The sequence below is a fragment of the Xiphias gladius genome, chromosome 1 (genome assembly GCF_016859285.1).
Source record: "Xiphias gladius isolate SHS-SW01 ecotype Sanya breed wild chromosome 1, ASM1685928v1, whole genome shotgun sequence".
NCBI lineage: Eukaryota > Metazoa > Chordata > Actinopteri > Istiophoriformes > Xiphiidae > Xiphias > Xiphias gladius.
Window position 1 is genome coordinate 8,759,546 of NC_053400.1, and position 14,284 is coordinate 8,773,829.

Sequence of the window (14,284 nt, forward strand, 5' to 3'; positions counted from 1 at the left end):
TTTAACTAATGTCTATGTTTAATAAATTCTTTAATGTACTTCACCAAACAGCAGTCTCTGGACATGTGATGTCTGATGGAAGGGTGATCAGTTTGAGTTAAATCAAAGGCAATGGCTGTTCTGCCAAAATAGTAAGAAGGAATCAAGGAATTTGTGGCAAACAAGACAACAGCTGCTGAATAAAATGTGAGAATTGTACTTCTTTATCTCTTGAGAAATTGCCTATAACCAGATACTGCCCAAAACCAGGTGTGAAAGGCTGGTGGAGGGAAGCAGAATAGATTAAACTTAAACTGTTGGTGCTTATACAAAGTTCTAACTAAGAGATCTGAATATTAATGTAAATGACATTTAAAATTTCTCGGAGAGCCTGCACTTAATATTTTATTATGACTCTGAATACCAAATCATGTTTTAAAATTACCATGCAGGTTTGATTTTCGCTGAGGTTTTGGCTAAGTTATTGACACCCTTCTTGGTTATTGCTGACAAAGTCACTAAATTAAAGCGCAAGGTATCTTTAGTAAGCCTGTTCAAGAGAGGCAATTGAAAACGTGATCTAAAACCATATTGCTTTTAAAACTACCCAAGCAGGGAGTTAAAATTAGCTCCACATTGACCAGCTGCAACATTCAAATGCTACTTACACATTAATGCAAAGGGAATAGTCATCTAGTAATGTAACTCTATGAATGGGGCCATTCTGCATAGTGAGTTACTTTGCTTGTGATACTTATCTTAACTTTTTTCATAATACTATTATAAGATTACTTGTAGTGGAGTCTGTTTCTGGTAGTGACACTTTTTACTGAAGTAAATATGAATACTTCTTCTATCACGGCAATTAAGTTCTTATGCACATTCTAATAGGCCTTTTTCACTGCAGACATTTTGACTTGTCATAGGAGGAAAAGCACCGGTATTACTTATTGAATTAATGATGAGTAAAGATCTTCTGTGAGAAAGGCATATCATGTTTACAAAATAGTTTGGTTCATCATACTAGAAATATTGCCATTACTTTGATAAAGGTGCAGGGTTATACACATGCTTAACTCTATCGTAGGTTATCAGTGCAGTCGACCAGACTTTTTGGCCTGATATCTGGAGTGTTATGCTCTCTGGTGCTTTCGGTGACATCTCAAACTATATGAAAGGCTAAATGAGTTTTGTAGCCACTGTGCTCATCTATGTCAGTGGCTAAGATGAACTTGGGATGCACCCGTGAAATCCCCCAGTGCTGTCCATTTTTCGTCAGCCGCTATCCACTTCATGTGCTCATCACATCACATATCGGGCTTTTTACTGCAAGCATTTTAACATATCATAAGCACAGGTTTAATGAATGACATTCATTATGACTGTTTTCCATGGACATGTTCCACTTCCAGGGCCCTGATTTTGTGCATTTTTAGTTACTGGACAAGCTACTGGGTTATTGAAATAGAGTGGGGCCATCATTAATGTTATTAGTTGCGCCTGTGATTTTCCTGCTGCGACCAGAATGTCTACTGTAAAAACCAAACCATTTAGATTAAACCACAAGGGGGGGCGCTGTTAGACCCTTGCTTATAGATATTGTAGTTTCTGTTAACTAGTTAGTCAGAAAGAGTTGTCTGGTGAATGCACACCAAAACATATATAAGGGGCTGCCTATGGTAGTAAGATGCATAAAAACGAAGATGACCATGCACTAAATTCCATAATGTTAGTATATGACCAGTGTTTCCAGCACACATGGTCTTTCTCAAGGCAAATTTGAAATTAGTGTCAGACAGCCTTATTTACACACACGTCAAACGTCTGGTACCAATCCATCATCAGTGACATTATCAGCAATCCACAAGGGTACTCCTGAGTTAATCACAATGAGAGGACACTAGAAATAGTTAAGAGAGCACAAAATTACATTCCATTTATATGTTTTCTACAAAACCTCAAGAGATACAACATAAAGACTATACCTGTTAAGTGCACGTCCAGAAAATTGTTCAGATGTCCAGCTTAAAGAGGACAATCTCAATGGAAGGGCTACATAGTACATAGATATTGACACAAGGGCATGTATTTATCTAGCCATCATAAAAATGTCTAGTTAGGGGCCCAAGCTATTCAACTAAGTAATATAAGGATATAAAATGTGACAATATTTATAGGATATTTAAATGGGTCTTTCTAAGTACATATGAGATGTTAACTCATTTAGTGGGAGTTCTGATTAGCCACTGCTGTGGAGATCAGTCCCAAGATTGTGATAATGCAGAAATGAATTTATAAGTATGTATATTAAGTTAACAAGAAGCATTTGAGATGAAATTGGATTTCGAGCCCATAGGTGTTTAAGTTTTAAACGGTAGATTCAGTATGATTCCCAATATGTTTCATAGAAAAAAAATTGAATGAAATGTTGTGCTGTCCTAACTCTTTGTAGTGTGAACTTTTTCTAGTGTTCAGTCATTGTGATTAACTCAGATTTACCCTTGCGGATTGTTCATGATGTCGCAGATCATGGATTTGTACCAGGAGTGAGATGTGTGTGTAAATAAGGCTGGCCAATTAGTAAAATTTCAGGACTGAGTGCGCAGTCATCTTCATTTATTACTATGGTAATTGGCTACACATAATTATTTACTAATGTCTTGCGTGTACATTTTAACACAGGGGCCCTAGACAGGTAATAATGCAGTGTGTATTCCCCAGCAAATGTGCAGTTAATTATATTAACACAAACCAAGTGGCATACAATGATTTTCAGGCCCCCGGGAGTCTCTGGGGGAATTTGTATCATATTTTATGTGTAGTCGGAGTGTTTTGTGACAGCAGATTATTCCACCGCTGCTAAACAGCTGTTTTTTTAAAGACTGTATGGAATATTTCAGCAACACTCCTCACATCATTTATCCTCAGGGAGGAAAAAAAAACAAAACAACTTGAGTGCGTGTTCAGTTTGAACACACTGCGCTCGGTATAGTACAACATCCAGCAAATCGATCCTGTGCTACTACACCTCGCGGTACTACCGGGCTTGAAACGCGGCAGGCAGGCAGGCAGGCAGGCAGGCAGAGCCACAGCTCAGGAGACCTCCCGCGGTAACAAGTTTGCCATCGGTTGACAGTCTCACCTGTTGGCCACACGGTTGTGCTCACAGACCCCTGCGTCCCGTGGCTGTGCGAGCCCTGTGCGCATGCGTGTTACGTTGACGGAGCGGAGACCATTTCCTCCAGCAGCAGGCCGCGCGGAGCTCCGCCACTCGCACGCACGCGAACATACACACATATGCAGGACAGTGTACGGACAACCGTCAAAAGCAAAGCCACGTTTGGGATTGTCTAATCTTAACGCTGCCAAACCTGGATGCCCCCTAACCGCAGGAGTCATCCTAATGGGCCTTCGCCGCTAATTTACAGCAACATCGGGTCGACACAACAGTGGTATCTTTTGGGTGAGTTGACCACAGCGCAGTCACTGTTTTGTCTTCGTTGTGTTGCTGCTGCCGCTGCAACGTTTTTAGCATGGGAAGCTTCAGGATAGCGAACAAGGAGGGGGATGTCACCGTTGGGCTGTACGTGCCCGTTTGTGTCTTGCGTTTACTTTACTTTCGCTAATGGCTCTAAAGTGTTATGTTAAGGTAAACGGGTTTCACGGCACAGAGCTAACGTTAAACCTGCTTGAGAGCGTTAGCGTTAGCTGCTAGTTAACATACATTGTAACGTCACGAGTTCCATTATCGGACACTATTTATGGTAAGTCTTAACCAATTTCATCCCACTGGTTCACTCCCTAACACATTCCCTGGGTTTGACAGCAGAGCAGCCAACACTTAAACGAAAAAAGGCAAGTGCTAAACCACGTTTGTTTTGTTCGTTTATGTTACCCACAATTATGCTCTTCTTATGGGCGATTTCGCGGCGGTGCCCGAACCCTCCGAGTCACCCGTCTTCCTCTCCTTTGGTTCCATAGTCGGACTCCTTGGTCGCGGCTAACCCCTTGTGGTCCCGACCTTTTACTTTGACTCCCCTCTCTGTCTTCCATGAGTATTTGTTAGCACAGTGTGGCCCGGTACTGTAGGGAGGCCCCGGGATAAAGCTGGAAGTCCGTAAAACAGGGAACCATACAGCATTGTGTTACAGGCGGATGCGCCGTTTTGGGTTTTCGTAAAATGTCGTGGACCTGACCGTAGAGGGAGGGTTAGTGTATCGTTGAAACAATGCCCACGTGCATATTAAGCTCTAACACTATGGTGTGGGCCTTTTGTATTGGTTTGTATTTTGCTGGGAACTGAGGACAAAAAGCATCAAAGAATGATCCTGTCCGATAATGGACTCAGTAATTTTAGCCACCTCCGCGCTGCACTAGAACACAGGGCTGGAGCTGAGGTTCAGCCCCTTGCCTTGAGGAAACACCGATCAGTATCTTTCCACTGATATTGTTTTAATATGTGTCCAATCCTGGAGTCTTTTTAGCGTTGGTCGTGGTTTTAGGTGAATACGTGTCACTTTATATAATTGTGCATAAAGAACAGGGTTACACAAGAGTTGTCCTGTTGATAACAACAGCTGATAAATGTAGAAACACAGTCTTGATGATACTGTGATAGTTTGTTTATCCCAGAGGGAAATTGTTTTTCTCTTGCGTTGCTCCATGGGAGGTCAGAGATCATGTTAAACTACAGAACACCATACCACCACTGTTTTGCTCAACGACACTTGATCAGGGTGGATTCTTGCAAACACAGAGGTTTTCAGGTTATGGAACCTGAAGTACACTAGCAATAGCTGTAGTATTGTTATTGGTATTTCATGAATCAGACCAGCATGAGGCCCGTTCTCCCTGTAGCTTTGGTCTTGTTTGTTAGTTCCTCAGTCAGCGCTTGAAGGTAAATGTCTGACTGAAATGATGAAATGTACATACCTTTGCAAGCTGTGGCATGACTGACGAAAGCGATGTAGTGTCTGTAGTGTATTGTTACTTTACATAGTGACACGCCTAATCACTTTCAATCTTACTCCTGGGTTGTTTTGGGGGAACAAATCTTATGATTAGCGTATTATCTCAGTTGCTGTGCTTGTTATCTAACATGTTACTGCTCAAAATCTAAAATATCAGCCCTTTAGATCTTGTTACCTATTTTAATAAGTGGTTGGTACAGTCAGTTTTAGGCTGACCAGCAATTGGATTTTGCATTATAATCTGGATGGGAACATTGGCAAGTGGACAGTCTGACATGATAGATAATTATGTTGTACAATTTGCTTTTTTTCCGATTGCTTTCGCTTACACAAATTTGTCTTCAGAATTGCAACTATTTTTGTATGTAATGTTCTAAAAAAAATGTCTCCTAAATTGGGTTTAAAAAAATCCAACCAATAATAAGCCATAACAGTTCTTTGCTACCAGATAGTTATCATCTTGTTTTGCAGTCCACCTGTCTTAACTGCCATGCTGATTACAGCCAGTGCTGAGTGCTGATAAAGCAGCATGGTAGCTTTGGGTTTTCTATTGGAGAAATCGTGGGGGTGAAAAGTGGGGGTGTGAGGGCTTGGCATTCATTATCCCCAGAGGATTCTGGTGAACCAGACTGCAACATGTTGGGAATCCATATGCTGCGTCTGTCAGGGCTAACCTGCTGCTGGTATGCTAGGATATCCAACATAGAGCCTTTAATGCCTTTTTACTCTCTGTGTATGAATTTACAAGAAATTGCACAAAATGTTTTATTTCAGCAAACTGTACCAGTGCTCTAAACACAGCATGACTCAGCCCTGGTCTGAGTGGTGAGACTGTACAGCTCTCCATCTATGAAGTCAGACCCATCCAGTAAGGTGGCAGAAGACCCACAGATTAAATCTTCAGCAACACTAAGTTCTTTACCTTGCCTATCTTTTGTTTGTCAAGAGCTCGCTCCTGACTGATGGCTGGATCCGAATAGTCTCATTGAGGTGCAGCTTGACAAGGACTAGAGGTGACAGCAGAAGTCTGGAGGCCTGGCTACATGTTGGCTCTCTGTTATGGGGAAGGAAAAAAAAATCACTGTCCGGTCGATCCTTGAAGCTGCTAGGAGCTGAGCTGCGTTTCTGTCTTATTTTAAGCTCTGAGCTTGGCTTATGTGCTCAGCTGGGAAGTAATGGCTCCTCTGTCTGTAGACTGACCATCTCATTGCACATTTGAAGCCTGTCCAAGGCCCTGCTGACCTCAACACAATGACCGCGTTTAGTTCGTTTTTCCCCTCCAGCCTCTCTTCTCCAACATCCACTGTCTCTTTAATCAGCAAGTGCAATAACAGAGGAGGGATTTATCGTGGTGACTTTGGTGCAGAGCTTAACAGTATACTGACACTCGTGAGCAACAGGACATCACAGATGGTGCAAGACTTACTCTGCTCAGTAGGCTGTATCACTCTGCATTGATGCATTCAACATTTACTTCATGGTTGTCTGCGTTTTCAGCAGCCTGTGATAGTGTGTTTAATACCTGTAAAAGGAAGTACACTGAGTTGATAGCAGTGCATGACTCTTTATACCCAAACACACAAAGTGCACAGTGCAAAATGTTTTACTGTCTGATAAGTTATTTGCACATTCTGGGAGTTCCGCAGGTTTATTATAGACACTGCAAGATGCAAAGTGGCAAGCGGTGCCATGGTCCAGTTATTTAGGAAGAGTGATGGAAAGTGAAACTGGCACCTGATCTGCACTGCACCTGCACTGCTTCCCCTTTTTAAACATGTGATGAGACAGAATTGGTGCATCATACAATAGTACTATACACACTTGTTTGTGAGGTGTACAACGGTTTCAGTGTCGCTTAGCTGATAAGTGATCAAAGCATTCTTCGTGATTTGTGTATACCAGACATAACTGTCTCTCTGGCTTGCCTGCTCATCATACTCTTAATCAGATTATTGCAAGTATTGTGAAGGATTTATACATGCTGTTTATTACATATGCAACGGCAACTAGTGGTTATATTAATTATCAATTAATTTCCCAATTACTATCTTGATTAACCAATTTGTTGTATAGAACATAAAATGTCAGAAACTAATTACAAATGTCTGTCATAATTTCTCAAAACCCCATTTATGTCCTCAAATTGCCTGTTTTGTTCAAGTACCAGTCCACAACTCAAAGATATTCAATATCACTTACTGGCACTACCTGTTCACTATCATGAAGTACTAACAAAAACCAGTAAATATTCACATCTAAGAAATTGGAACTAGTAAAATTGTGAGTGCTTTTGCTTAAAAATGACTGAAATGATTAATCCATTACCAAAATTTTTACAGATTAATTTTTTGTCAGTTGATAAATCTATTAACAAACTAATTGTTTCAGCTCTAACTGCCCTTTCAACACAGTGTATAGGTTATTTCTCAAACTTTGTCGCTATAATTCTTTACTCTCGCGCATGAGTTGACCCCCTCCCAAACTACGTTGACCAGTAACACCAGCTTTCAGCTCCATAACAGGACATCAAGCTACCACATTTAATGTTCATGGAGAATTGACTAAGGCACTTGAGAAACAAAGATAACAATCGGCATTGTTCCTAATTTTTTCTTCCTACAGTGCTACAGTGTAACCTCTATATCTTTGTCGCCTGCTGAGCTGTGATCGAGGCAACCCCCCTGAAACCCTCCCTCCTGGTCATCATTCTTCATAGTAGAATAGTGGCATTGTGGCTGCCATCTTGCGTGCAAACTCAGCGAGGCCTCTCCATCTGGGCAGCGGCTGGTCAGTCATGCAGCTCCTTGAAGACCGCGAGCCTTCTACTGCCACGCCTGTTGGCTAGCTGCACAATGTAGGCAATGAACAGAGCTGGAGGACTGACACATGCCTGGTCTTTCAGTACACCCACACCTTCCAGAGATTCCCTAGTGGGAAGCGCTTCACACAAGGATATTGATAATTCAAGAATTTAGCATTTCTAGAACATGCCATTTCAGACAAATACATATTTCATTGTTTATATTTCTTCTTTGCACTGTTTGTGTGTTGCTACTGCACCCGCGGTGGTGTTCAGATTTTATGGACTCCATCTGTACATCAAAGAAGAATGTTTTTATTTTGAACATGTTGCAAATACTTTATATGGATTAAGACACTGTACACAAACAACAGTATGGCTAAAAAAAGTTTTTATTTTCTTTAAAATCTCTCTTTGTGTGGCAGCATGCTAGCTACACTAACAAGTAATTATATAAACAGAGCCTGATCTGTCAGATAACAGCCAGACGACCCCCACCAGTTCCTGTAACCTCCCATCTGAAATGTTTTATTATCCACGTAAAGATTTTCTAACTGAAGTGATAATTTAGAAATGGTATAATGAAGAATTCCTCAGGTCCAAGAGATAAAGCAAGCAAACAGCCAAGTCACCAGTTTTGATATGGCTTTGGGTCCCTGCTCGTCCCTCACTAACCCCTACCCAGAGCTACTCCACTGTGTAAACCAGAATGACACAATGGCTTCAAATTTGAATGAGATAGACTGGATGACATCAGTCTGTGTTTTAGGGTTGTGTGAGAGCTGACTTGAGATAATGAACAGAAGGAAAAATTGCAGTTGAGGGAAACAGTCAGACACTTGCTCTTAGAGTGGATCCATGTAGAAGATCTGAGGTCAGGTGCATCTTTCTTGCTGCTGGTGTAATACTGGCTTTGAAACCAGAAGCAACCTCCTGTATAAATGCTCATATCATAAACAAATGCATAAATATATGTACCCTAGGGCACTGTTCTGTGTGCCCTGCACAGTCAAATTCACACCACTTTAAAAAATAGGATAATTTTATTGATCTTAGGGTTAGTGATGAAAAATAAACAATTACTCCGTCATATGTTGTGTTTGTTGCACAGTCTACAGAACTGCAGTCTGGTTGAATCTAATAAGAAAAATTTAGGAAAAAATAAAGAAGTGACAGGACATTGATGGGAAGTGTTTCAAGTCATATAGCTAGCTGCCGTATTGTATACTCGTGATTGGGGATTCCAGCCATAGGTTGTTTTGGATGAACAGGCTTGTGCTCCCATAAAATGAACTTACAGTTAGATAAAGTAACTAATCCTATCGCCACAGAAAGAAGTTCAGCAACACCAGTCTAACTTAAACATGAGATTTGATCAGCAGTACTGCTTGGACTGTCTTACATCTGAAATGAATTATACCTTTCATATATCCAGCTGATATTGACTGAATGAGCCATTTGTTTCCAATGTTTCTTACTGGAAAAAGCTCAGACGTTTTCCACTCTTTGCCCCAACATGGTGATTTGCTTGTCAGATTATTTACAGTGGAGCAAATCTATAACGATGAACAATCAGTCACATTGATCTGCGGATGGGAAATACCATTGACATCTCATTTTGATGGTCTTAACAGTCATTTTTCTATGAGAAATAATGCTGATAACCAAGACTACTTTTCCCCAGCGTTTTGTCCAATGTCAGTCTTGTTTTGGGCTGATATCCTTATTGTTTTTATGCAATTGGGCTTGGAAAACTACTTTTGATATTTGTCAATATGCACAATAAAGTTAAAAAAAGCAACACTTTTTGCAGAAAATGTGCATTTTAAAAGCCATAGCAGAAGGCTTAAATTGAAACACCATATTTGTAAAAAAAAAAAAAAATTTAAACCCTTGCAATGGTGATAAAGTTGGGTGATATGATGATATTAACTGTACCTCGAGATGAGAGAGATTTGTTGGTTGAGATATATATTATACATAAAATATATTGGTGTGGAGAATTTTTTCTTGGCACACTTTGGGCCCCTTAATACCAATCAATCACGTATTAATGCCACGGTCTATCTGAGTATTGTTGCTGACCATGTGCACCCCTTTACAGCCACAGTTCACCACCTTCAAATGGCAACATCCGGCATGATAATGTACCATGTCACAAAGCAAAAGTTGTCTCAAACTGGTTTCATGAACATGCGATGAGTCCAGTGTATTTCAGTGGCTCCACCAGTCATCAGATCTGAATCCAGTAGAACACCTTTGGGATGTGGTAGAATGGGAGATTGGCAGCATGAATGCACAGCTGACAAATCTGCAGAAAGAATGCAATGCAATCTGGTTAATATGGAGCAGAATCTTGGAGGAATGCTTCCAACATCTTGTGGAATCCATGCCACGAAGACCTGAGGCTGTGTAGAAAGCAAGGGGAGTCCCTACCCAGTATAAGTATGGTGTTCCTAATAAAGTGCTCAGTGAGTGCGTATATAAGTGTATATGTATGTATGTACAGTAGCTCTGGTGATGTAGCCAGTTTTATCCATATCTTATGTGTAGTGTGATTCCACCAGTGTTCTGTTCTTTGGGAAGAGCTGTGCTCTGTCACATACACATTGTGTCAGGCACATACATTTTTTCAAACTGATCTCTTAACTTTGAACATAAGTTCCCTAGTCAAGCAGGAAGTAGAAAGTACCAAAGACCAATGCCAACATGTAATTTATAGTTGTGGCTTGCCCTGTTTACCTCCCCTGTCTGATCACGCTGTCTCACACAAAACCTGGTCCTGGTTCACTGAAGTCCTCCATATTTAGGACAATAAAGAGAGATAAAGAAGAAGTAGTGCAGTCAGTGTGAAGTTGATGGGATTTTTCTCCATTTATAGAGATATGAAACTCTGCTGCCATTATTGTGACTGTCTTAACAGGAATACACAATGAATCACTGATGATGATGATAGTGACAATAAATTCTGTCTCAGCGGGGAGGTTCCAGTGCTTCCTCTTTTATCTGCCGTTCAATGCATTCTAGAGTAGTTTTTGTGCAATTGTGTCATTGGATTGACTTCAAAGATAAAGTACAGCAAATATTTCTGTCTTAATGATTTCACAGAGAGTTGAAAAATAAAGTGACTTGCCTTAGGTCTAGTCTAAGACAATTTCCTTTTAAAGGAGTATTTTATTTGATCATTTCTATGTGTAGAACTCCCCTCAGGCTATCTTTTTAATAAAAGCAACATTTTTTCCCGATGTTCTCAAATGAGACATTAAGTCAGAATATCTGCACAGTACAGTGTGCATAGAGTTGTTTATTGCTGACTGTGGCCTACATCTGGGCATATTTCTGATACACCAGCTGATGAACCCCATGATTTAGGTAGCTGGATAGATAAATACATAATTAGATACAGAATGATGGTTTTAGAGATAGATAGATGGGTAACTCTTGATGGTTTTCCAGCATTTTATTGTACACAGAAATCCTAGCAGCACAAGAATGTTATCATCACATTATTGTGGCCCAAACCCTTTCAATCAACGACTTTAAAGGTAAATGGTCCATATTTTCTTGGGTTGCCGCTATAATGTAAAATGTTTTGCTCTCACTGATGAAGCTGGCATTATATTCTGTTCTAGTCATTGAGAATCAGCGCTTTTAAGTTTTTATTTGAATCCCCCATTTGTGGTTCCCAGCGCACCAGGTACTGTTCCTAGGGTCAGTTTCAGCCGTCAACAGTGTCTACCTGGCAGCCCTGCTCCACATGTGGGCAAGTGGCATTTGGAAGTTAAATATGCATCAATAGGGACAACATAATAACATCTGTAGTGGCATATTGTTATTAGAGATACAAACAAATGGATGTGAAATGAACACAGTAGGCAGTGTTCGACTGGGGGTGGCTAGTGAAGGGATTACGTTTTTGTTGCTGCATTAGCATCCCTTACTTGTTGGTCAGGGCTCCTGGCGGTGGTGGCATCTGGTGGGAAGGTGTGATGATCCAGGTTGTCCTGGCTGGTAGCAATTTGATGCTGATAACTCAGTGTAACTAAAATTCCCAAATACAGTACGTCCATATGCCCCATCTCTCTTCCAGCCAATCCTCAACCCAGGCTGTAGTAGTCAGGTAATATAAAACTTCCTACATAATTAACATGATACAAAAAGAAAAATTAAGGTCTGGTGAGTATTGAATACTAAGGATTATTCCTTACGTTACGTAGTGGGTATCTTTCCCTGGAATGTTTATAAATTTCAACAGAAAAGGCCTCAGTCCTATTACAGTATGACATAAACATTGGTCAAAATGAAACACAGCAGCAGTCTTGCTGGGTTTTTCAGCGATTGTCAGTCAATGTCCTTTTATTAACTTTTTAACTTAACAGGCACCCTTATATCAACTTCATATTCAGGATATTCTATACTGCGTATGAGGTGTTGCATCACTTTGTTGCATTAACTGGGATATAGTATGGTAATATACTAGAAAAGATATATGGACATTAGCCAGTATTTATTGGGCTGTAATTAAAGTATCCTGTTTACTGTTGGGATTGTTGATTGATTGAGTGCAAGTGCTGTTTCCATGGAGGTGCAAGTATCAAAGTAACATGCCAATAATGAACTCAGCATGAAAACTTTAAGTGTTGAAAAACAATCTCCATCCAAACAGGTCCCTGGAATGAACTATTTACTGCTTGTTTCATGCACATGGCGTATCCCAGTAAAGACCTTATCCAGGATAAAGCTCATTTTCTGAATGTTATTGTGCATATAAACACACTGTTTTTCTCTATCCTCTGCTTAGTGCAGGTTTTGAAAAATCAATATTGTTTTGCCACCTGGTACAGGGTTTCTCCACTGGAAATCGTTTAGGTCGAAGTAGATCTCAGTACATCTTGTTTCTTGATGTATTTAGTTAGTAGGTGACAGACTAAAAAATATCCACACTAAATATGTGGCATTTGAGGCTCTGCTCTTTTTCAATGAATGTAATGTTTTTATTTGATAAAAGTTTATTGTAAGTCTCAATCTCTCTCTGCTTTTCAGAATGGAGTGTGCTAATTCATTTCACACTATAAATAGTGTCAGTTGATTGAGGAAAAGGGATTACTGCAGTTTAGTATTTGTAGTAATTATATTTGATGGCGCATTGCTAACCTGTTGACTTTAGCTTGTTGTCTCTCACCCACTTTTTCATAATTACATTGACACTTCAGTTTTACACACGGTCTCTCCTGTTCTCTTAGCCACTGTAACTAATGCACACACATGTTCATAACTCACACCCATTCAGACCCATATATTTACCTACCACGACAGTGTGGCTGGTATTGTTTTCACCTTGTGTGTGTGTCTGTGTCATCATGGCAAAATGTGGTCCTGGAGACACCTACTGTACAGGGAACTACCACAGAGGTGGTTTTGAGTACTTTGGCAGGTGTCTTTCTGTCTGTGGACTGATTTTGTCACTGCGATGGCATCACAACCATGCAAGATACAGTCACGAAACTTTACAGGTGTGTAGTTTAGATCAAAATGAAGGTCAAGTTAGAAGATAGGCGTGATCTGGCCCATGAGTACTGAGTATTCATCTAATCATGTAGTAATGACTACTGGATTGGATTGTGAACATGTTGACGAGCAATGGTCTCTAGTATTAATTGGTGTCTCTCTCTCTATCTCTCTGTCTCTCACGCACGCACGCACGCACACACACACACAGATTATCTGCTATTTGTGCCGATGTCCAAGCCTTTGAGTAGACCACAGTGGGGTCAGCGACAGAGGAAAATACAACCGGCCATCTCAAGTTTCTGCAAAGCTTCATCATGAGTCTCCGAGGAATGTAAGAATGTACCAACCATTTAGGATACGAGGTCCCCTCCCTGCATATTCTTTGACTTGTTTCAGTGTTAACCTTATTGTATCAAGTAAGGGGCAGAGTTTGGATAAATGTTAGGTTCAAGATTATTTTCATGATTGCTGCCAAGTACGCCTCCTCCATTCAGCTCAGTCAGGTAACTACGATGTTATTGCAGTAATAAAGCACCATTCTGTTTATGTCCTCATGTAAAGCCAATGTCATGTTGGGATTTTAACTGTAAAATGCTTTGTATGGTCAGGATGTTTGCTCAGGTGTCCATAGTGTCTTGTGCAATTCCTTATTGCTTTACCCCATGTTCACCCCATATTTTGACAATCAAAATTAAATGCTGAGATAATTAGGCAATAACTTGATTACAGAAAATGATCAAAATCTAAATTAAGAAATAATTAAGATTAACATTGAAATTAACTGGTAATGGCAGCCCTGCTTTAATTTGTCTTCTCTGTCTTCCTGACTATGAATCTGGCATCCAATAGAACCTGCCAGAGTCCCAAAGTAACACTAAGGCTATATTTACACCTGTGATTCAGGCCCAGCATTTTATTTTCTTCGGACTAATGCAAAGAAACTTAACTGCAGATGTGACAACAGCCTTAGTGCTACTGTGGGACCCTGAAATGGCCCTTATTAATATTGCAAACCTTCCAGGTG

General features: G+C 40.3%; 1 protein-coding gene across 1 annotated transcript in view; it reads left to right on the top strand.

The window, feature by feature from the left end:
* Window positions 1-3,148: 3,148 nt before the first annotated feature.
* The window catches only part of LOC120794568 (tyrosine-protein kinase CSK), a 43,773-nt gene continuing 32,637 nt past the window's right edge, over window positions 3,149-14,284 (top strand). Inside the window, exon 1 of the mRNA XM_040135743.1 lies at window positions 3,149-3,442. The gene's annotated coding sequence lies outside the window, so the exon portion shown is untranslated. The remainder of the gene's footprint in view (window positions 3,443-14,284) is intronic.